Source organism: Cupressus sempervirens, chromosome 10, assembly GCF_028749045.1.
Source record: "Cupressus sempervirens isolate cs-2001-9-10 chromosome 10, ASM2874904v1, whole genome shotgun sequence".
NCBI classification, from domain to species: Eukaryota; Viridiplantae; Streptophyta; class Pinopsida; order Cupressales; family Cupressaceae; genus Cupressus; species Cupressus sempervirens.
Genome location: NC_143127.1, coordinates 44,306,923 through 44,330,805, shown reverse-complemented (window position 1 = coordinate 44,330,805; position 23,883 = coordinate 44,306,923). Strand labels below are relative to the sequence as shown.

Genomic DNA, 23,883 nt, shown 5'->3' with positions numbered 1-23,883 from the left:
AGGTCAACCTCAACTCTGACCTAGGTCAAGGATGACCTTGACTCTAACCTAGGGTAGATTCGACCTCGACCTTGACCCCAAGTCCAAATTTTAAGTTCCAGAGGTTTCAAGATATTGGGCTTTGAAAAGTTTCATTTTCCCACTTCTAGGTCAGTCATTTCGGGTTTCGAAATGGTAAACTCTTAAATTGCATTTAATCTAGGTCCATTTATAGTGTATAAGGTTAATTGGGATTTAATTCTCCAATGTCGGCCTCTCTATAAGTTTGTGCCCTAGATCACTATATAAGGAAGCCTTCTTCTCTCATTTTGAGATCTATCTATTATCTACTTTTCATGAGGAGATGATCTAGAGATAACTTTCTATGATCGAGCATCCGCATTTGAGAATTCAAGTATCCAAGCATTCAAGCATTCAAGATCCAATTCATTAAGGAGATCCATTGCTAGCCATTGAAGGATTCAATCTCTATGGAGCCCTCTTGTTGAAGATTTCTCCATTCACATTCATTCAACCCTCTTCCTATGCTAAGATCCATTCAAGATTGGTGTTGAAGATCTAATGCCATTGATTTGAGACATCCTACATTCATTTATACATTCATTTGGAGCATCCATACTTGTGGATTCAAGGATTCGAATCCTCCACAAGGATTTCAACATAAGCAGGGTGAATGGTTCCATTTACTTTGTTTATACATATTGCAATTTCAATTATATTTCAAGGTTGATTCCAAACTAGGGTTTGACCAAGGCAAACCCCCCATCCAAACAAAAAACCATTTTTCTTGTAGGTACAAGACAATGAATTGAAGTTTAGATCTAGATACCCTTTTAGACAAACCTATGATATTCATGAAGATAATTTACGTCGGAATAGTGCAAGTCAAGGCCAGAAATAAAGGGGTAAGATTGTGCCCCGCTATCTGGGTCAAGGTCGACCTACCCTCAAAAACATAATTTTTTTTTGGGTTTTCTCTATCTCGGCATTTCCAGTCCGGAGTAGCTTGCAAAATCTCTTAAAACTGTACACAAACATCAAAAATAAGTATTTTCTTGATTTTCCCTACTTTGAAATTAGTATTTTCCTTCTATTCATTTCAAGATTTCAAGTACATACTTTCTATAATAGATTATAGGATTTCCTCCTTTCTTCATATTCTCCATTGTTTGATTCATTTGTGCATTGATCACTTCTTTGTGATCAATCAATATGGATCTTTCATTTTGGGAATTTGGGTTAAGGATAGGTCCCATATTCCCCCCTCTTACATCATATATCATACCCCAAACTTCCATTCATTTTCTATCATATTCAAATAGTGGTCCCTTTATATTGGATATATGTTACAATTTATATAATAATGTCCCTGGCAAATTTGGATAATATTGTAGATTATATTTGGTCGGGGGCTCATTATTGTTATAGTGAAGTAGAGGGAGCTTCGGGAGGGGTGGCCACCTTTTGGAACTCTATTGTAAGGAAATGCAGGATTATTCATAGTTCTAAGTACTACCTTATTATTGAGCATAAGAAGGATGAGGAGATCTAGAATGTCATTAATGTGTATGCCCCAAACTCGAGACAAGGAAGATGTCAGCTCTGGGAGGAACTGACCAACTTTTTATCACATTCTAGGAACTCCTTTTGTATAGGAGGCTTCAACTCTCCATTGTACCCCTCAGAGAAGGTTGGAGGAGTGATTGATTTTACTGATAGTATGAAGGATTTGGCTGATTTTATAAATACAAATGACTTCATGGATTTGAAGTTGAGAGGTGTCAAGATAACTTGGTCGAATAATAGGAAGGGGGAAGACCTCATTCAAGTCAAACTTGATAGAATCCTTGTTCTGTCTGGTTGGATTGGGCTAACTTCTTCCACCCTAATGGGACTTCTTAGGATGGTCTCAGATCATGCCCCTATCCTTTCCAATTGGAGAGAGGAGTTGTTGGGGGGCCCAAGGCCTTTTAGATATTAAACAATGTGCTAGTCCCCCCTAGATTTTAGAAAATGCATTGAGGATTGGTGGAATATAAATATTGAGGGTATTGCAATGTTTAGGATCTTAATAAAGTTGGATAATGTAAGAAGGAATTTTAAGCCTTGGAACAAGAGATACTTTGGTGATATTCTTAAGATCAAGAAGGAGATGCAAGGTAAGTTGGAGAATCTGCAAAAGGTGACAGGGGATGGTTTGGCCTCAGATGATATGATTATTCAAGAGGAAAATTGTAGGAGGGTGTGGAAAGACACTATGAACAGGGAGGAAATGTTTTGAAAACAAAGATTGATAATCCAATGGTTGAAGTTGGGGGATAGGAACACAAACTTCTTTCATAGGTCTGCCTCTAATCACACAAGGAGAAATATGACTAACTCTATGATGGATGACCATAACAATAAATTGACTAAGATGGAGGAGATTGGTAACTAGATGAGTAGTTACTTCCAAAATGCTTACAAGGAGGAGCATAGGGTTTATAATAGGGAGGACCAAAAGTGGCTGATTGACACCATTCCTAATGTGTTATTAGCAAAGGAGAATGTTGATCTTTCTCATCAGGTCACAAAGGAAGAAGTGCGTAGGGCTGTTTTCTTCATAAAGGCTTATAAATCTCTAGGTCCTAATGGCTTCCGCCTGATATTCTTCCAAAACTTTTGGGATGTAATAAAAGTTGATATGGTTAGAGTTGCGAGCAATTTCTTTAGGACTGGGAAGATGCTCAAAAGAATTAATAAAACATTTATCATTCTGGTCCCGAAAATTAAGGACCCGATGGCTCTCACTAACTTCAGACCTATTAGCTTATGCAATACAATCTATAAGACCTTTTCTAAGATCTTGGTGAACCACCTAAAGCCACTGCTTTACAAATTCATTGGTAAGTCTCAGAATCGGTTTGTCCCGAGTCGCCAAATCTTGGATATTGCTATTACTACCCATGAGGTGCTTCACTCGATGGATAAGAGTGGTAATTCAGGTATGGCTTTGAAGCTAGATATTTTGATAACATATTACAGGATCAACCAGTCCTTCTTGTATGAAGTCATTGAGAAGATAGGCTTCAGCTAGAAAGTTATTAAAATCATCATGACTATGATTGAGACTGTGAACTACTCGGTGCTTGTGAATGGTTTGCCTCGAGGAAACTTTAATGTGGAAAGAGGCCTCAAGTAGGGGGGCCCTATTTCTTCCTATCTATTTATCATGGTTGCTGAAGTGTTGGGAAGAGCATTCTTGAAGATGATGAAAAGGGGAGAGATTAAAGGTATTAGCCCAACCACCTCCCTCCTAGTGGAGGTTATACAACAATTTGTGGATGGTACTTTCCTAAGTGGATATTCTTTAGTTACTAAAGCTAGAGCTTGGAAACATGTATTGGAGATCTATGTTGTGAATGTTGGCCAAAAGATTAATCTAGATAAAAGCAAGGTAATATTCTTCAATATGGAGCCTGATATTCAAAGGAGGGTACTTAATATTTTGGGTTGTAATACGACCTTCCTACTTGATACTTTTTTGGGGCTCCCATTGATTTTTAATGAGGTAAGTAATCAATTTTGGAATACTATTCTTGAAAAGATGCTAAAAAAGATAATTGGATGGAAGGGTATAATCTTGAGTATTGTGGGGAAGTTCTAACTTCTGACATTCTCCCTACAATATATACCTGTTTATATTCCCTTCCTTGTTCAATATCACTAATGTTATGACTGAGAAATTGGAGAGAATCCAAAGAAACTTCCTGTGGTTGGGGGGCGGAAGGAAAAGAACCGTTTGAGCTTGGTGAATTGGGATACTGTGTGTAAACCTAAGAGTAAAGGTGGTTTAGGAATCAGAAAGATTGCTAACTTGAATAATGCTCTCCTTACTAAAGTAGGATGCAAATTGGCAAAGGACGAGGATGGTTGGTACAAAATTCTCAAAGCTAAGTATCTGGGGAATATGAGTTACATCTATGGTCTCTAGAAGAATGATTTGCCTGTGGGGTCCAGGATTTGGGTTAATATCATCAGAAATAGAAGTTTGCTTAAAGAAGGTGTGAGATGGCTGGTGGGTGAGGGTAGTCAAGTGAGACTCTGGGAGGATACTTGGTTGGTTGGTAAACTGTTGGTCCATTCAAAGTTTGGTTTGCTAAGGGACTATCTCCAGTAAATGATGGGAAATAAGGTGATTGAATATATTGGGGTTGGCAGGCCTCTAGGTTATCCAAATAGGGAGAGTCTGGTGGAGGAGCTAGAGGAGCTTCTTAAAAGATACAAAATACTAGGGGTGGTTCAGGAGGACACTTTCGTTTGGAAGCCAACTTCCTCAGGGGAATTATATGTTAGTTCAGCTTATAGGATGATACTTGAGAAGGGTATGGAGCCTAACTATTGGCAAAAGATCTAGCTTAGTCATTTGATTCTAAAAGTCAACATCTTTTGGTGGGTCACTATGTATGGGAAGATTCTATCAATTGACAACCTTAGAAAAAGGGGCTTCAAAATACCTAATAGATGTTATCTCTATGAAGAGGAGGAAGAAAGTATTCCCTACCTCTTCCTGGATTGTAGCTTTTCAAAAAATATTTCGGAAAGGTTACTTTAGGAGTTGGAGGTGGAGTGGGTTTTCAACATGGGGTAATGAACAATTTGCTGAGAATTGGCAAAGCCTATTCAACCACTCCCTTCTCTTCCAAATGTGGAACGTGATCCCCCCCCATGTCTACTGGGGCATTTGGAAGGAGAGAAATAATAGAGTCTTCAAAAATGAAAAAAGAAGTGTAGAGATTATATTTGGATTGATTTTCAAGATGATAGTGGATAAGATGCAAACTTGCAAGTGGTAGAGGTCGTCATCTCTCCCTACATTGGGTGAAAAGAGGATCACCAGGAAATGGAAGCTTGACGAAGGATTCATATAGGTTGATATTTCAAAGCAATTAGCAAGAGCAAGGACGAGATGGTTCCCTCCAAAGGTTAGTTGGGTTAAACTAAACTTTGATGGATCTACAAGAAGGGATAGGTCAGCTGGAGGGGGTATGGTAAGGGACAACAATGGTAGAATGTTATTGGCTTATGTGGGTAATTTAGGAAGGCTTCTAACAATGTTGTAGAGGCTATGGCTCTCCTTTGGGGCTTGAAGCTGACAATTAGAGTGGGATGTGAGAATGTGATGATTGAAGGAGACATGAAGGTTATCATAGATACAATGAAGGGCAATATGAAAGTGGGTTAGGCGATCATAAGGGTGATTGAAGAAGCATAGCATTTATTAACGATCCTAAAGCATTATAATCTGCAACATATTTATTGGGAGTGGAATGCAGTGGAAGACACGATGGTGGTGATGAGAATGCATGGTTTATGTTGTTGGAGAGAGATAGGGGCATTACCAAATTTGGTAATACCTTTGATGAATAAAGACAACAACCCATGATTGGGTCTACGTGGAATGGTTTTATTGATTATGGTGACAACTAACTACTAAATAGACTAATGGGGTTGGGTCACCATAGATAGATGATGAGAACTTATGAAAAGGGTACACCCAATTATAAAGACACAAGGTTCAAGAGGGAAAGAAAATCAAAGTATGATTTGGGTGTATTTTTTATTAGTTCCCTTATTATGAGTTTGTACTGGATGCTGAGTAAGAATTCGAATTTCAAATAACATCAATTTTTTGTTGATGATGAGATAGAGTGGAAAAGGGGCAGTGGTAGCTGGCACATGGTAACTAGATTGAGAAAAGACACAGGTATTCATGACATTAAAAGCATTTATGAGTTTTATTTTGTGCAACTTTTTTTTTTTTGCATAAGTGTGTCTGTAATTTCAGAATTCATCCCTGGCCTAGAATTCTGAATAGTGTGAGTAGTGTTGTGAAGAATAACTAAAATGGGGGCGACCTGCTACGTATTGACCTATTGATGATTGAGGATAGTGCTCAAAAACTCCTTACCTGGTACATATAAAAGGAGGGGGGTCTAGTCCCATTCATGGAAGCGATGAATGGTTATGATGAGAGTTGTTCAGTTCAATTTGTGAATTCTTGGGAGGACAAAAGGGTGACAGTGAATGACATCACATTGTAGGTGTTTGAGGAAGTTATTGCATTGGCAACAGACCTTACGCTTAAGGGTGGAAAATGACAGAAAGTGATGAGAGTTGCAGATGAGGCTAGTCTAAGCCACTTCTTTTAGGAGGGTGAGGAACCCATTTGCCACCATGGTGGGTTTCTAAGGGAAAAGCTTCCAGAGCCCTATAACAAGGTGTGTCTGGTGTTGATGAAGTATCTAACTCTTGAAGGGAGGTATGGAATATGCTATTATTATCATTTTCCCCTCTTAAATCATTTTAGGCATCGTAATAGCCTTTCCATTCCTTTCTTTCTATTGCATGAGTTGGTTGATATTATTACAAATGTGAAGGAAAAAATGAAAAAAGGTGCTAATTACACTATCCTTCACCAGGGTTTAATGTTCAGCTTATACCATTTCATTTGGCCCTGTTACCCTCTAGAATTGTGGAGGTTGATATCCCTGCTATCCATAACCCTCGTCCCCATCAAGTCCCTTTGAGAATTACTGGACCTAGGACCCCCCACCCCCAACCCTAGCCTAGCCGGTCCCTTAAGGAGAGAAAGAAGACCCCACTTGGTAAAATGGCAAATTTGGAGAAAGGGAAAGAGAAGGAACTGGTGGATTTGGAAGATGAAGTCAAAAAGGGTAGGAGGTTTGGAAGACTATAAAAAATGAATGCTAAATGGAAAATGAGAACAACTGCCTCGCAGGAGGAGGATGAATTAGATTCTGATGAAATGCCCCCCACCACAGCCGCCCCCCCATGTAATGGATGAAACAAAAGACATCAAATTACATAGGGGGAAAGGAGGATGGTAGGGATATGGAGGTGGAGGTTTCAAATTCTTTTGCGTTAGGCTCGAGAGGGGAGGAAAAGGAGGGTAAGGAGGTGACTTACATCTCTGAGTCTCTCAAGATGAATACGGTGGACCTCACACAGGATCAATTCCTAGAGACAGTGGAAAAGGCCCCCTCTCCTACGACAGTGTCATCCCTAACTTGGTTGATTCCTATAGGAAAAATTATTTTTGACTCACTGATTTTGCAAGTTGACAACGTGGGTAGGGAGGAGGACATGTTGGGAGGCAAACTGGAGGAAACTATGGAGACCCTAAATTTGAAGGTAAAGGAACTGAGGGACAAAGTGTAGGTCTTGGAGGATAGATTCGATCTATTGTCAAAGTTCACTATCAAGGAAACTCATGCAGTGACTGCTACCCTGCATTTTCTGAAGGACACTTAGGAGGAGGACCTAAAATAGGAGGATGCCAAGTTTTTGTTTAGGTTCTTGGCTGAAGACCGGGCGAGCATCATCCTCAAATATAAAGCTGAGGGAAAGACTAGTGAGTGCCTTGCTACTTTATGGTTTTGTGTTTCTAGTTTTTCTCGTATTTGGACTTGGTCAAGTTTAAGGCTATGTTGCCTTTGTTTAAAAACTCTTTACTTTTTAGCAATTTGGTTACAGGTTATCTTAGTAGGATGCCTATTAGTTTCTTTACTTATTCATATGTTGTTTTTGGTGTGTTAAGCTATGTTAGGGGGCGATCCTTTCTGTGGATGGTAATATGCTGGTAGTTTGTTTGTTTGTTTTGTAAGGGCCAACCTCCTTGTTTTGGCTGCTTCATATTTCAAAAATAATAAATAATTTTTTATGTTGAAGTCTTTTTAGATTAAGCTTTGGTTGAATGTTTAAAAAGTCATTTTTTGGACACATTTCACTAGGTGCGCTATATTAATAAGTTGTGTGATGAGTCACCTTTCAAACTTTAGTTATAGGTAGTCAAATATCCATTTTACATTTCTAAGAAAAGGAGGATCTTAGATATGACTACATATTGACTAAGTTAGTCAGCAAGCTACTAGTCCCTCTCACTATTTTAGATAGATACAAATATATAAAACTCATATAAAATCCTCCATAAAAGATAACTACGTATGGGAGATCTAGCATATTTGCTCTCCTTCATTTTATACCCATTCAACGGTTTGGGAAAATTGTTGCAAATGGACTTTGCCTAGGTAGTTTAATTAGTTCAAGGAAATTTAGCTAGTTGAAATTGTGAGCTTGGATTTTGGTTTCAATTTTGAAAAAGCTTTAAAACCTGTGAATGGTAACATTTCCATCGGGGTTGTCATTACAGTTCTAATTACTCCAATTTTAGATAGCTAAATAAATTCATATAAAACCCTCCATCGAATATCATCTCCTGGCTAAGTTGCTTCCACACCATGTAATTGTGAAGTTCACTGAAAGTGCAAACTGAGAAAGAATAGAACATCAAGAAAGAGGGAAAACACAAAGACACAATTTTATCACAGTTCACCACAAATTGTGGCTACGTCCACACTGAGGGAAGATCTCTTATTAATGTTAAAGATTGAACTTTACATCACAGCAATAGCTTCAGCTATTCAAATACAATATGAAATAATGAACCTCCAATACATATATATAGAGTCTCAAGAGAAATGAAGAGACAAACAATTGGAGGGAAACAATAATAAATGAAAGACTATTGGGCTTCATATGTACACCCAACAAACCCCCACTTGAAGTCCAATTGCTGTAATGTATGAGTCTCCCCTAAATCCCCTACTATTATTTCTTTATAATGCCGAGAGAAGCTTGGCAGAACTCGAACTTCTCTCGTGGAACAACCTTTGTGAATGCATCAACTGGATTCTCCTTGGTGTTAATCTTCAAGACCTGAAGTTTGCCCTCCTCAAGTTTACTTCAAATGAAATGATAACGTACCTCAATATGCTTAGTCCTACTATGAAACACTGCATTTTTGGCTAAGTCAATGACACTTTTACTATCACAATACAAGGTTGATCTGTGTTGAGAACAATCAAAATCATCAAATAGATGTTGTAACCAAATCAACTCTTTTTCTTCTTCAATTAGAGCTATGTATTCAGCCTCAGTAGTAGAAAGTGAGACCACTTGTTGCAACTTCGATACCCAACTAATCACTGCTCTAGCAAAGGTAAATATATAACCAGTAGTAGATCTTCTATTATCTAAATTTTCAGCCATATCTGAATTAGTATAATCTCTGAGTGAAGTGTCTTTACCACCAAAACACAATACAAAATCAGGAGTGCCCTTAAGATATCTTAAGATCCACTTAACCACATCCCAATGTTGTTTACCCAGATTACTCATAAATCTACTAACAACCCCCACTGCTTGGGCGATATCTAGACAAGTGCAAACCATTGCATACATAAGACTACCCATTGCTAAAGAATATGAGATGTTCTTCATGTAGTTTTGTTTTTCTTATGTCTTGGGACACATAGCTAAAGATAATCTAAAATGATCAACAAGAGGAGTGCTGATTAGTTTGGCATCTGCCATGCCAAATCTTTCTAATACCTTGAGAACATAGTGTTCTTGAGAAAGCTTTATTTCCCTCTTGTGTCTATCAAGGATAATGTCCATGCCAAGTATCTGTTTCGCTGCCCCTAAGTCCTTCATGGAAAACCTTTTTGACATCTTTTCTTTCAATTCTGAAATGAACTTCATAAATGAGCCGGCAACAAGCATGCCATCAACATAGAGCAATAAAAGAATAAAGGAACCATAAGCTAACTTCTTGTAGTAGACACATAGATCTGATTCACACTGAATGAAGTTATTTTTAGTCATGAATTGATCAAACTTGAGGTACCACTGCCTTGGAGCTTGATTGAGACCATACAAGCTCTTACTCAATCTGCAATATAAGTTTTCTTTACCATGTTTAATGAATCCCTCCGACTGCATCATGTAAATTTTTTCGTTCAGATCACCATGGAGAAATTTCGTTTTGACATCCAACTATTCAAGTTCAAGATCATGAGCAACAACTAAACCAAGAATAGCCCGAATTGTAGTCATCTTGACCATGGGTGACAAGATTTCATTGGAATCTATGCCCTTTTGCTGATCGAAACCTTTAACAACTAGTCTAGCTTTGTAACGATTCTAATTTTTTGCCTTCATCTTCCAGCCGATAAATCCATCGATTTTTTAGTGCTTTATGATTTGGTGGCAAAGGAACCAAATCCCAAGTTTTATTTTGCAACAGAGAATCCATCTCTTCCTGCATCAATGCCTCTCATTTGTGGGAATTTGATGCTTTGCATGCTTCTTTGAAGCTTGTTGGTTCAACTTGGTCTGAAAGAAAACATTCTTGCTCTGCTTCTTCCGAGTACAATAGTTCATAGTCGGAGAATCGGGCAGGAAACTTTCTCTATCTTGTTAATTTCCTCCATCCTTGAGTATTTTCATTATGATTAGAATGTCCCTTTTCTTTATCCTAAGAGTTTGGTGTGTGGAGTTCAAAGTCACTGCCCTTTGAAGAGGTTTGATTACAGTGATTAATATTTGTTTGCACAATTCCCATATTTGAATTTATTGCTGTGTGACTTTGCTCATTTGTAGATTGAGCCCTTTCTACATGGTGACTTGTTTGATGCTCAAGATTGGACTGTGCTAACTACCCTATCTTGGTAAGCTCAATGTTGTGAATAAGAGCACGAGACCAGGAGCAAGAGAAAGGCAGGGGATGCTCCTGTATGAAAATTGTATTAGTGTCATGTGGATGAACGACAGGTTGAATAAACCTCTTTGCTGTTGTGGTTGCCGACCCTTGTTCGTGGGTGAGCTACTGACCTGTGGGTGGACTTGGACCAATGTGAGAAGGAGATTGGGAGTCATCCAACTCACCTACGGATTTGACAACATCACCCGATTCATGTCGTGTGAGTTCAATCGCGAGCAGGTGCAATTCAAAATATTTTGCGGCATGTTGTCTGTCAATGGTGTGATTTGCTCCTATGTGGCCTTTCTGATGGGTGTTGTGATGAGTCTCAGTCGGAGTGGTAACCTCAATGTGTTGTGGATGGAAGATGGGCTCCTCATGCAGTGGTCTAACTGTTGAAGGAGATGAGAATGCTTTAACCCCATAGACAATGTCATGAGCATTGAAAGAGACATTAGCAGGCAAAATAGAGGACTGAGATTTGGACTTAGGGGAGAGGCCATAGTACTTGAGCGCGTTCCAATAGTTGTGATAGTAGTTGTCCAACATTTTTGACAAGATTGTACCAATGGATGTGACTTTAAAGTTGTTTTTGTTAATGATGATTACCCATAAGTGAATGAAAAGTCTCTTTTCCCAAAAAAACAACCAATAGTGTGATGCCACATCAGCGGCACAAGTATGGGGGTCTCCAATGCACTATGATTGATCTCATTTTTTTTTTGGGTTGTTTTGGACACTTTGACAAAAAACATGTTGATGTGGCATCATATTTAATGATGTGGCTCCGAAACCTTAGTTATAAGTAGGGGACTTGCCAAGTAAGCTACTATCAAAAAATGAGAGTGATTTGAAATTTCTACATAAGATTTTGACAAACGCGAAATTAGGGTGCACAACTACTGGGTCCTCTCCCCTAGCACGTGTATTAATGGACAGAGTCCCAACGTGCTGGCAGCGTCTGTAGGTAGAGGAAGTATTATGCTGATTGTCGTGAGGGTGTGTGTGAGTGTCTGCTATTCTCCGTGTAGACTTTGTAGTGTCACCCTCCATATAACCATGCTCTGTTTCAATTAATTCTGTATGTTGAAACAGACTACTGCAATCTCTATTTTGATTTGGATTTGAAGATAGATGTTATCACTTGACTGTGATAATCGGAAGTTTGTCCACCATGTTCACCATCTTGATTCCACATACTTGTAGAAGACGAGGAAGGAGGGGCAGGAGCTAAAACTGAAGTAGGAGATAGAATACTTGAAGAAAATGTGAACCTTGAAGCGGCTAGGGTTTTAAATTACAGTTGCAGATGACACAGCAAATTTAATTCTGTATTTTCCGATCGCAGGTATCTGTACAAAAGTCCTTTAAGCGCGCAATGGAAGAAGAACAACTAACCGCGTCGCGCACCAGAGTGGGGTGGATAGGAGCGGGCGTAATGGGCTCAGCCATGTGCGCTCGGGTACAGGCCGCTGGCTACAAAATCACCCTTTACGCTCGCACGCCCTCCAAAATATCAGCCCTCTGCAATAATGGCGCCGCCTCCGGGGAAACCCCCAGGGCCGTGGGAGAACGCAGCGACGTTGTATTCACCATTGTAAGCAACCCTTCCGATGTCCGTCAGGTTATATTGGGAACCAACGGGGTCCTTTCAGGCCTCGCCCCTGGCGGCATCATCGTCGATATGACCAGCAGCGAGCCCTCTTTAGCCAGGGAGATTTTTGAACAGGCAGCCGCTAAAGGCTGCGAATCTGTCGATGCGCCTGTCAGCGGAGGCGACGTAGGAGCTCTGAATGGAACCCTAGCGATCCTAGCGGGCGGTCGCCATGAAACCGTGGTCAAGCTGGATCCCCTGTTTAGATGCATGGGTTCTGCTACTTATTTGGGCCCTGCGGGCTCCGGGCAGATATGTAAGCTCGGGAACCAGATCACGGTGGCCGCAAATGTGTGTGGTTTGAGTGAAGGGCTGGTTTTTGCGCGCAAGGCGGGTTTGGATGTGAGAAAGTATTTATCGGCGATCGGCGGGGGTGCGGCGGGATCGAAGGTTATGGAGTTGCTTGGCGAAAGGATGATTGAGCGGGATTTCATGGCGGGCGGTCCTGTGAAGTATATGGCGAAAGATTTGGGCATGGCGTTGGATGAGGGCGAGAAGAGGGAGGTTTCTTTGCCCGGGCGTGCCCTGCTGGAGCAGCTTTATGTTTCTCTTAAGGCCTATGGAGGTGGAGATCTGGGGCCTCAGTCTTTTATTACTGCTTTTGAGCGCCTCAGTAACGTCTCTTCCACACCGCCTGGAAACAAATAGGTAACTCTCTTGCCCTAGATTGCCCTCGATTTTGCAATCAGATTGGTGGTATTTGCTGTAATTATGCACTTCATGCTTGGAAAAATCAATTATCTTATGTTTCAAGTAGCGATTGTTAAAGCGACCTTTGCATTTGATGCATATGAGGAATCTGGTATGTATATATATGATTAATGCATTTGGAGGATTGCGAAGGTGGAGCTATGTATATTGTGGGCAATTCAGAACATGAGAGCCTGCTGAAGGATTTGATCTTTACTTTGTAGGCACATGTAATTTGAGTGAAGTAGCCGCTTCAGAAGTTTGTTCTGTTGCAGGCCATCGCCACCAGTACCATGTTATGAATTATGGTGAATATTATGTGCAGGGGAGGCATTTTCTTATGTTATATACATTTAGATTTGATTTGTTTCAATGGCCGGTTCTGCACTTGATTGTCTCCTGCCTCTGATTGCTTCAATGTCAGTAATCTGTCAAACTCTATCTGCATTGTTAAGTTTGCTGAATGCTCATATTACCGTCACACTCAATGATGTCACTAACATATCGTTCCTGTTTATGTCCATTAAAGCTGCTCTCACACTCAGCAATTTCAAACTCCCTTGCCCGCAGTTAATGCAAAGCAGCTCTCCCTGCATAGAAGGAGATTGTGCATTAGAGGTAACTTCATTCATGGCTTTTCAGGCTCCGACTATGCGTCTTCAAAACCCTCTCTGTTTCATTTTGTCACAGTTGTTTCAACGCGCGCTTGAAACTCTGTGTCACTGCATTTTCTTTGCAATGGCCTAATGTAGTATATAAACTTGAGTTGGCCTAGTGGTGGAGAACTTGTACTCTTGAAAGAGAGGTCACAAGTTCGTTTGTAGGTCTCAGTTCTCATTCTACAATTATATTCAAGAACTTTTAGCATCCAACCCTTGCTGTATGTCTGGAGCTTCTCGGAAGTTGTTTCAATAAAACTTATGGCTTTCTCTCTTAATGCATGTTTCTTGGTTTACTGTACATTCTCTAGTTGTTCAATTGAAACAGAAATTTGTTGGTGCATCGAGATATAAACTCATAATTATTCATTATTCAGTAAAGACGGGTGCTATTTTAAGTTTGAATGCCTAATTTGTATGTGCCCAACCCTAACTATTAACAAAGAAATTCAATAGTTTGAGCACCCGATTCTAACTACTGAAAAAGGAAGCCAAATGTACCTTTTCATCCCACAAAATAGGAAGTGATTTATCCCATTTCTTGCAGAGCTCAAATATCTTGCTCCTCTCAAGATAAAAGCAAGGTTGTCAAAGCATAGATTGATTTTACCTTAATAAGTAAGGTTGAGTGCTAAATATAGATTGATTTTAGTTTAATAATTAAGGTTGAGTGCTAAATTTATATTAGTCTTCAATTCTAATTACTAACAGAAAAAAATTCAATAGAGTAAACATGTGATCCTAATAATTACTAGCAATTGCATCTTAGGGTGCAATGGGTACACTGAAGAATATGTGTATGACTAATAAAGTGAGCAAGCAAACTATTTAGTCAATGATAAGAAAAAGACTCGAAGTGATAACTACAAAATAACCATGGATTTACTTAATCTTGACTCTCATTCAAGTCCTAACTTTGACCATAATAAACTAAACTCTAAACATAACCCTAATTCCTAAACATGGGAGAATAACTATGGATTTACTTAATCTTAACTCTCATTCAAACCCTAACTTCAACCACAATAGACTAAACTATAAACATAACCCTAATTCCTAATCATGGGAGAAACCTAACTATTAAATCGTAATCATAACTCTAATAAAAATGATAACTTAAATCATAAAACTAACCATACTCCTAAATCCTAACCTTGACTGTTACCCTACTCCTAAGCATAATGATAATAGTAACTATGATAAATAAGTAGGAGATATTTTTCCACAAGTCAAATTTTGATATATTGTTATGTAGATTTTTTTTAAATCAACATTTTGACTCATGTTTCATGACTAGTGATTCATACAAATCCATCTATTCATAATAAATGAAACCCAAATTTAATATAATAAATAGTTATAAATAAATGATTTTTAATAACTTATAATTATAATTGATATATCATTGTGTAGTTTTACAATAAAGAAACACTTAAATTTAATATAATAAATAATTTTAAATAAATGATTTTTAATAACTTGTAATTATAAGTTAATGAATAAATAATTATTAATTGAAGAATTGACTCTTTCTTAAATTAACTAAATAGGTTCCACTAAACTATAATCTAATTTAAAATGATAGAATGGTAATTACAACTCAATCTACATAAATTTAGAAGAAATAAATAAAATATATATATGCAAACAAAACTTAATTAAACTAATCTATTAAAATAAATATTTCATCAAACATTAATTGCCTTCGTTGGAGGTGAATGTTTTTGCCTCGTCATGGGAGGGATGAAAAACAACGTGAATTACTTATTTATTTATATATTTTACTAACAATGCTTTATAAAGAAGTAAATAACTATTCCAAGCAAACCATTGGCCTCGTCAAAAGTGGAAATTAGAATTACTCATAAAATTTAATTTACTATATTTGTTTAACGTTTGAATGAGTATAAATATCATTGTGAAAAGCAAATCTCTGGATCGGGTCATCGACCATGGGCTTGCGAATAGTGTAAATGGTGACGTCACATGTCTATTCAACATTTTTTTAATCATGAGCACAAATTATGTCATGCCAAATAATAAACGGTATAGATCTGCTCATTGTCTTGCATAGCTTATTGGACAATTTTAAGCACTGATTGGAAAATGAAGTTTTGCAACTTCAGAAAGGGAAAGTCTTTGGCATAATAAAGGAATTAATTAATTTAAACTTTGTTTCAATGAGTCACAACATGTTCTTTGCAGTGGCCTAATGGAGTATATAAATGCTTGGGTTTTTTTGTATGAGAAATTGTTTTGAAATAAGGATCTTCATTGTCCTAAGTCAATTTATATTAGTCTCCAACCCTAACTACTAACAAAGAAATTCAATAGGTTAAACATTTTATGCTAATAATTATGAAAGGAATTAAATAATTTAATTTTCTTTTAGGATAAAAGGAAATTTATTTTCAATTCTAACAAATCTTTAATAAATATTTTGAAGCATTCTTTTTCAAACATACTTTGAACAATGTCAAGCTATTACATTGCAGTAAAAAAGATCCAAAAACTCCAAGCCTTTACAATGCTTCATACATTGAGAGAAAGTGCAATTCTATCTTGTTTCCATTTTGATAATTTTGTTAGTTACTCATGTTTAATATATTTGTTGGAGGTTTTGCTAAAATTGTGGCTTGGATTACTTCTTGGTTTTTACTCAAATTAGACCTACAAAGATTTCCTCAATTTGTACTTGGATATGTCAATCTAGAGTTGTAGAAGAATTAAAGTTATTATAGCAATTTGCCCAAGGGGCAAATATAGTACGTTAAATGAGATGGAGTTGAGCTATTTAGACTTAAATTTATTATCCTTCCTAAGACACTTCTTAAATTGCATTTAATGAATAGAGAAGAATTAAAGTTATTATAGCATTTTGCCCAAGGGGCAAATATAGTACTTTAAATGAGATGGAGTGCAACTATTTAGACTTAAATTTATTATCCTCCCTAAGACACTTCTTAAATTGCATTTAATGAATAGACCACTTATTGATCAATTGCATAGAAAATCTATAATCTTTAGGATTAATGTTTCAACTAATTACCCTTGCAAAAATAAAGATCATTCATAAACTAAGTAGATAAATCAAATGACTTATGAATAGAAGATCGACTCATAAGCCAAAGAATTAAAATCAACTTGTAAACCATAGAATTCAATATCAAAGACATTAAATTATTATTTACAAAATGAACTTGATATGATCACAAAGTATTAAAGGAATCTATACATTTACCACACCACACAAATAAAGGTCACTTGGTAATTTTAGGGTAGAAGGTGTCACACTAAAGTTGGGTTTGAAGTAGCTAATTCCTCCTTTAATTGGACACTTTAATCCTTAAAGCCTAGATTTCCTCTTTTTGTTTCAATAAGAACTCCTTTCAATTCCACTATAATAGGTTGTGGTCAAAGTAAGTGTTTTGGCCACTATTCCAAAAAACCTTCCTAACCAATGTTTTATCAGAAATATCCTCATCATCCACCCGTGTATCACTCAGTTAACATTCTCTAACTATTTTGCAAAAATATCTTCCTAGCCTTTTGCCTCATCATGAATATCCTGATTAACATTCTCTAGACTTTATGCTTGCTCTTTTATCAACACCATTTGGTGTTTCGTTTGAGGCTATTTTCTTGGTTGTAAGCTCGCAGTCCCATAGACCCATATTGTGGTCTCTTGTTGAACATTAATATTATCTTATCTTATCTATAATCATTTGTACTTGACCCATTGTGGGTGAGAAGAGTTATGCTCAATTCTAACACATTCTTTAATAATATCTTCCCCTACATTCTCATCAATTATATTTTCATTACTAGTGGCAACAATTACTCTTCCTTGGTCAAATTCAATATTTTCTATATGGACTAAATTAAAGCTAGGGAGCTTACACTGTTGAAGTTTATTGGAGTGTTTTCTAAATGACAAAATATATGGATCAAAGTGGAGGTTAGAAGGCTCACTGAGAGGTTGGAGGATAATTTCATATGTCAATGAGCTTCTGGCTTGGAGAATTGACACATTTCTCAAGAGGCAATTTTGGTAATGAGTAGTTACATTTTCCTAGATTTGGTAGCTATAGCTTGTTCACTTTTGGTCTTCAAATTTTAGCTTTAATACAAAGTAAATCGATTGTATGAATATAGTTTTTAGTGCATGGAATTCTCATCTCTCATCAAATTAGGGTTGATTAATCATCGATGATTATACAAGTTAATAAGGGTTTCAAGTACTATTAGTGTTGAACAAAATAAGGTCAACATAACTAGACATGATGAAAAATTTGTTTATAAAATATTAATAATCATTAATGAACTTATGATATTGCTATTAGGATTCAACTATGTAGTTTTTAAAGTCAAACTCATTGACCCATATTTCATGAACAGTGGTTCACAGAACCCATCTCTCATGAGATTGAATGGAACACAACACACATTGGATTTGGGTGATGTTCATAGAGATGAAGCACTAGGATTTCTTGAGAGTCCCAATACTACTCCAACTTGAGCACGTTTAACTACAGAGTTTCCTCCATGGTTAAACCCACTCTCCTATACTTAACTACAAAGTTTCCCAAGTAGAGTGGGTTTAACCATGGAGGAAATTTCATAGTTAAGTGCGCTCAAGATGGAGTTGTACTAGGATGGATGACCTCAAGGTAAGTCTTCGTGCTTCACCTCTATGAGCATCACCTAGATCTAGTGTATGTTAAGAGTTCCATTCATTCTCATGAGAGATGAGTTTTGTGAACCACTCATGAAATATGGGTCAATGAGTTTGACTAAGAAAACCACTAAGTTGAATCCTAATAGCAATATCATAATTGGATTTGTTGTGGAAAATATCTCCTACTTACCAATTAATGAACTTTTCTTAGATCTTAATGGTTTGATGTGGTTGAACAAACCACAATTGCATTTATATTATAGTTGGAACATAAAATAGGCAAAGTGGATAAACATTCTAACATAAATCATGTCACAACTTGGGGGTAGCAAGCTTCTACATAAAAGAATGGATCAATACCAAGAAATATAGTGTAATAATGACTATTAGATAACTTGGTGCTCTAAAGAATCTTTTAGTACCCTTACCATTAAGGAAGGACTGGTTGCACTTTATTATTAATTTTTTAATATATTTTTTAATTTAACTTAAATAAAATATTCTACAAGACATAGTCTTATTTATAAGACATCCCCGTCCCTTTCTTTTAATTTTTTAATTTAATGTTTTATGTTTGAATCTTGAGTTTTATGTGAATTATTTTTTTATATTATACCGAATAGGTTATGAGTTGTAAGATGTGTCTTTATGCTTGAAAATTTCACATACATAATTTCAAGAGTATCTTCAACATATTTTTTCTTGTTAAATTATTATTCACTTTTAAAAATTGATGGGTCAAAATAAATCAAGGATAATATTTCATAAATTTACATAATGTGAGACGACTTATAGCCATGATATTCTAATGTCTCTCCTTACTTGGGCTCCACATAATAAGAAAAAGAACCATATGGCCTAAGATTGCAACTACCTTTATATAAAGAAATAAACCAATGGAGGCATACATGACCCCATTGAGATAACAAAACCAAAAGAAGAAAAAAAATGGTGCATTTTGACTCAATTTTTATTTCAAATTCATCCTTCACTAGGCACAAGGGATCACATGTTGTGTTATCTTCTAACATCCCTAATGCAATACTAACCACTTCTTCATCTTTGAGCTCCTTTACTATCTCCCCATCTTAGTCCTTAAAAACTTTTCACTGCTACCAAGGCCCCATCTTTAAAACCAACCATCCCCATCTTCAAGTGCAAGGTCAAGCAACTCCTTCGTGAACCCTACGATTCTTTTGATTGCAAGTTTACGACAAGACAAAGAATGAGAAATGACAAAGTGATGAGAACAAAAAAATCATTATCTCATATTTGAAACTTAAATGAAAAATAAAAACCAACTTTTACAACCTCAAAAATTTGGAATTTGTATAAATTATAGACAAACTTTAATACTCTCAAAAATCTTTATAAAAGTACTACTTAAGTAACATATCACCCACCCAAATTTATGCAATTTTCTCTCAAATACATCATATATATATGAATATTACAAATTGAAATCATTTCATAATTAATAATTTTGAAGTGTGGAGAATTTCATAATTAGTTGTGATGCTTCACTCTTGTGAGCATCACCTGGATCTAATTAAGTGTTATTATTCATTCTCATGAGAGATAGGTACATGTGAACCGCTATTCATAAAACATGGGTCAAATTTGTTAAAAAAACTACATAGATGAATGGAAATAACAATCTCACAATTTAACTTGCCATAACAAAATATTTCTTACTAATCGAGAATTCCAATGTTACTTAAAAAAAATCAAGTGTAGAGTTAAATTTTCATAATGAAATGAAAACAACTAGACATTACAATAGAAGTTTTTTTTGAACATATAAATAACTGTTGGTTATTAGATGAGAGATATTTTTCCCACAAATCAATGATATTGTTCTCAGAGTTTAAATTACACTCTGAAATTACTTCATAATTAATAATTTTAAAAACCAAACAATATTTAAATTCCAATATCAATTCAAAAATAAGAGAGTAAATATGGAAAAGATACTTGTAGCATCTTAGAAAACTTTTCAATTGATACGGTCATGCGTACATCACAAATCATACAGCACGAAAAACACCTGGGCAACACCATTTACAATCGAATTGTGAGCGAGCAAGAAGGTTTCTTTCTTCATTCAACCGGTCAGTGTCCATTCAAAGGCCAAAGTCCTGCTGATACGAGCTCAGAAAACTTTCCAATTGACACAGGAGTAAATCAAGCACAGACCTTACAGCACGAAAAAAGCCCCCCTGGGCAACATGATTTGCAATCAAAAGATCATAACCTAAACCAAGAAAATAAAATCAGAGAAGATTATTAAGCCTCTCAATAGCAGTAATATAACCCTGAGACCCCAGCCGTCCATCACCATTGGCCGCCATGGAAAGATAAAGCTTCTGATGCAGGGCACTACCAGGCAGAGCCACATTCCCTCTCTCCCCCTCCTCCAAAGCCATCCCCAAATCCTTCACCATATAATCCGCAAAACCCCCAGGCGCAAAGTCCCGATCGATCATCCTCTCCCCGAACAATTCAATTGCCTTCGATCCCGCCGCACCGCCGCCGATCGCCCCCAAATATTTCCTCAAATCCAAACCCGCCTTACGCGCAAACACCAAACCCTCACTCAGCCCGCCCAAATTCGCCGCCACGGTGATCTGATTCGCGATCTTGCAGCTCTGCCCGGAGCCCGCGGGGCCAAGATAAGTCGCGGAACCCATGCATCTAAACAGGGGCTCCAGCTTAGCCACGGTTTCATTGCGACCGCCCGCTAAGATCGCCAGGGTTCCATTCTGAGCTCCTATGTCGCCTCCGCTGACGGGCGCATCGACCGAATCGCAGCCTTTAGCGGTTGCCAGCTCAAAGATCTCCCTGGCTAAAGAGGGCTGGCTGCTGGTCATATCGACGAGGATCCCCCCGGTGGCTAGGACTGAGAGCACCCCGTCAGTTCCCAATATGACCTGGCGGACATCGGAGGGGTTGCTGAGCATGGTGAAGACGACATCGCAGCCTTCTCCCACGGCCTTAGGGGTTTTTGCAGAGGCGGCGCCATTATTGCAAAGGGCTGAGATTTTGGAGGGCGTTCGGGCGTAGATGGTGAGTTTGAAGCCGGCGGCCTGCACCCTGGCGCACATTGCTAACCCCATCACGCCCGTTCCGATCCATCCGATTCTTGTGTGCGCCGCTGTAATTAGTGGCTGCTCCATGTCTTACACTTGTTCGGAGTAAATTTCGATTCGGTATGGATGATTTTCTATCAGAAGCTCGGAAGATCGGTGTTTTGTTCGGATGTTCAGAAATATTTTGGTGGGGTTTGAATTTGTGAAAGGAAATTTTGTCTGACGGCCATCTTCTCCGGAGAATCTGCGTCAATGTTGGCCAAATGTGACGTTCGAAATGGATTCTACACACTAATAAAACAAGGGACACAAGCCCCAAAGTTCCTGCCTCTAATGTGGTGGGTATTAGGGTAACATTGAGTCAAATTGTACATTTAATTGTGAACTTCAAGTAGAATGCTGACTTCTTTAAATGTGGAAAAACTTTGATATGATTGACTTTAATTTAGTGGTAACTTACTTCCACTACGAAAAGGTGAGTATGACTTTGATTTTGAATAGGTAGTAAATAAAAAAATATTTAAAATCTTTTAGATACAATAAACTCTGAGAAATTTTTAATGTGAATAAAAGTAAAAGAACATTATAAAATAGTTGAAAATATATAGAAAATATTTTAAATATATTTTAAAAATTGAATACCATTAAACTTGAATCCTTATCTATTGCAAATTATCAAAATGCATTTATACCTATATCAATGATAATTAAAGTTGGTTCTTGTCAAAAGTCATAACAATCTTGCCTTATTCAAAAAGAAATTTAAATCCATTAATATTAACAAATAATTTTGATTTGATTTAGTTAAGATAAACAAACTAGTTATCCTCATAATTTGTTCCATCTATTCTACACAGACAATCATTTAAAAATATTTGACTTGTATTTTCCTCAACAACAAAAAAATGATTCATATGGATTTATTTGGGATTGACATCTTTTACATTAGTTTCCACTCAAGTTAGTTCTAAGACATGATTGACATTTACGTCATTTTCTTTTAAATCAATGATATGTATTGCAAATTGATAGTATTTTAATTCATTGAAGCTTGTCAAATACAAATTTTCTTTTACTTTGACATATATCTATAGGTTGTTGCCATTCTTGGGCATTTTTTTGGAAATTAGCTCTACACTTTTCAATTGCAATAGCTTCAATATTGAGAGAAACAATTTTGTGCATGTAGTCCAAATGCCACATTTCTTTGAGGCATTTTGTTAGGTAATCCATGTGTGATATGCTCTCTTTATCAAACTATTTATCCACTAAATTTGCAAGTTTGAGAATCTAGAACTGGATTTATCCCTCCTTCAATTCAATGTTGTACTGCAATGGCTCAACCAAAAGTGTTTGCTCTTAGAGTTCTTGAGAAATTTGGCTTGTTTGATTATCTTTCACTTAATCTTGTTCACGCCAATTGTTGTGGTTTCACAACACACACCTCATTTCAATCGAAAATAGAGACCCCCTACTTCTCTTTTGAGACTTTCTCGGATCCCTAATCCAGGGTTCACATCGATTTGAGGTCTTACTTAGTGCCCTAGTTCACATCTAGGTCCTAAAAAAGAAACCCAGAGGTTGAGGAGTCAAAATTTTAAAGAAACAAGTCATTTTGGCAAAATTTGGCACACCAAGCACACCTGGTGCATTGATGCACCAAAACTTGTATTTTTGCGCATATATGTGCAATGGTGCAGCTGCGTAGTTGTGGCCGGAGAGCCTTGAATCTATTTATAAGGGGGGTCCCCTCCCTCCTTACCTTGTCTCCTCCAAACACTCCTCAAACTACAGTTGTGCACCCAGTTAGGTGCGGCTTCTCCGCTCCCCCTTTAGCACTTAACAAACCCTTCAAACCCTTCAACCCCTTCAAAAGGCCTTAAAACATACTCAAAATTCAAAAAAATAGGTGCACATTAGTGCACCTAACTTGGTACGCTAGTGTTCACCCAAAACCTATAAAACAAAAAAGCAAAAACTTGAAGAATCTTAAAAAACAAAGGCAAGGGTGCGCTACTGTGCATCCTAGTACTCTTAATAGAAAACTTTAGTTAAGTAAGTATTTCAAAGAAGGTCTTTGCACAACAAAGGTGCACTAGGAACACCTATTAGGTGCAGCTGGTGCACATTTTTTGTGCATTCTAGGTTAAGCAAGGTTGCTTCGTATTTTCCAAGGCAGTTTAGATATTTAGGATTTTCCTTGTATCAGCTTAGGGCATTTTTGATTCATTTTTGTTCATGTTCTAGACTAATGGACGTATTGTTTGTGCAGATTCAATGGCATCTTCATCATCTTCCCTTGGCAAGAAAATGACACCAAAAGCATTAGTATTCAAGTTCTTGGGTGTTCCAACAAAATCAAGGTTTTAGGATGATAGCTTGGAGATCAGAGATACAGATTTGGGACACACAAATTTGGGAGAATTCTTAAAGATATGCAACAAACCTATTGAGAGGTCCCAAATGATTTCTGCACTTATTCGGTCAGGGCTTGTCAATGCAACATCACA

General features: G+C 37.3%; 2 pseudogenes across 5 annotated transcripts; one reads left to right on the top strand and one right to left on the bottom strand.

The window, feature by feature from the left end:
* Positions 1 to 11,562: 11,562 nt before the first annotated feature.
* LOC149532485 (putative 3-hydroxyisobutyrate dehydrogenase-like 1, mitochondrial pseudogene) lies at positions 11,563 to 13,884 on the top strand (annotated as a pseudogene). Of its 4 annotated transcripts, XR_016357113.1 has the most exons (3): positions 11,687 to 12,905; positions 13,273 to 13,366; positions 13,477 to 13,884. The product of XR_016357113.1 is annotated as a putative 3-hydroxyisobutyrate dehydrogenase-like 1, mitochondrial pseudogene, transcript variant X3 (transcript). The 4 variants fall into 4 exon arrangements; XR_016357111.1 differs by lacking the exon at positions 13,477 to 13,884 and having other exon boundaries at positions 11,563 to 12,905; positions 13,172 to 13,320; XR_016357114.1 differs by lacking the exon at positions 13,273 to 13,366 and having other exon boundaries at positions 11,630 to 12,905.
* Positions 13,885 to 20,244: 6,360 nt separating this feature from the next.
* LOC149532484 (putative 3-hydroxyisobutyrate dehydrogenase-like 1, mitochondrial pseudogene) lies at positions 20,245 to 21,777 on the bottom strand (annotated as a pseudogene). The gene has a single exon (XR_016357336.1). The product of XR_016357336.1 is annotated as a putative 3-hydroxyisobutyrate dehydrogenase-like 1, mitochondrial pseudogene (transcript).
* Positions 21,778 to 23,883: the final 2,106 nt, after the last annotated feature.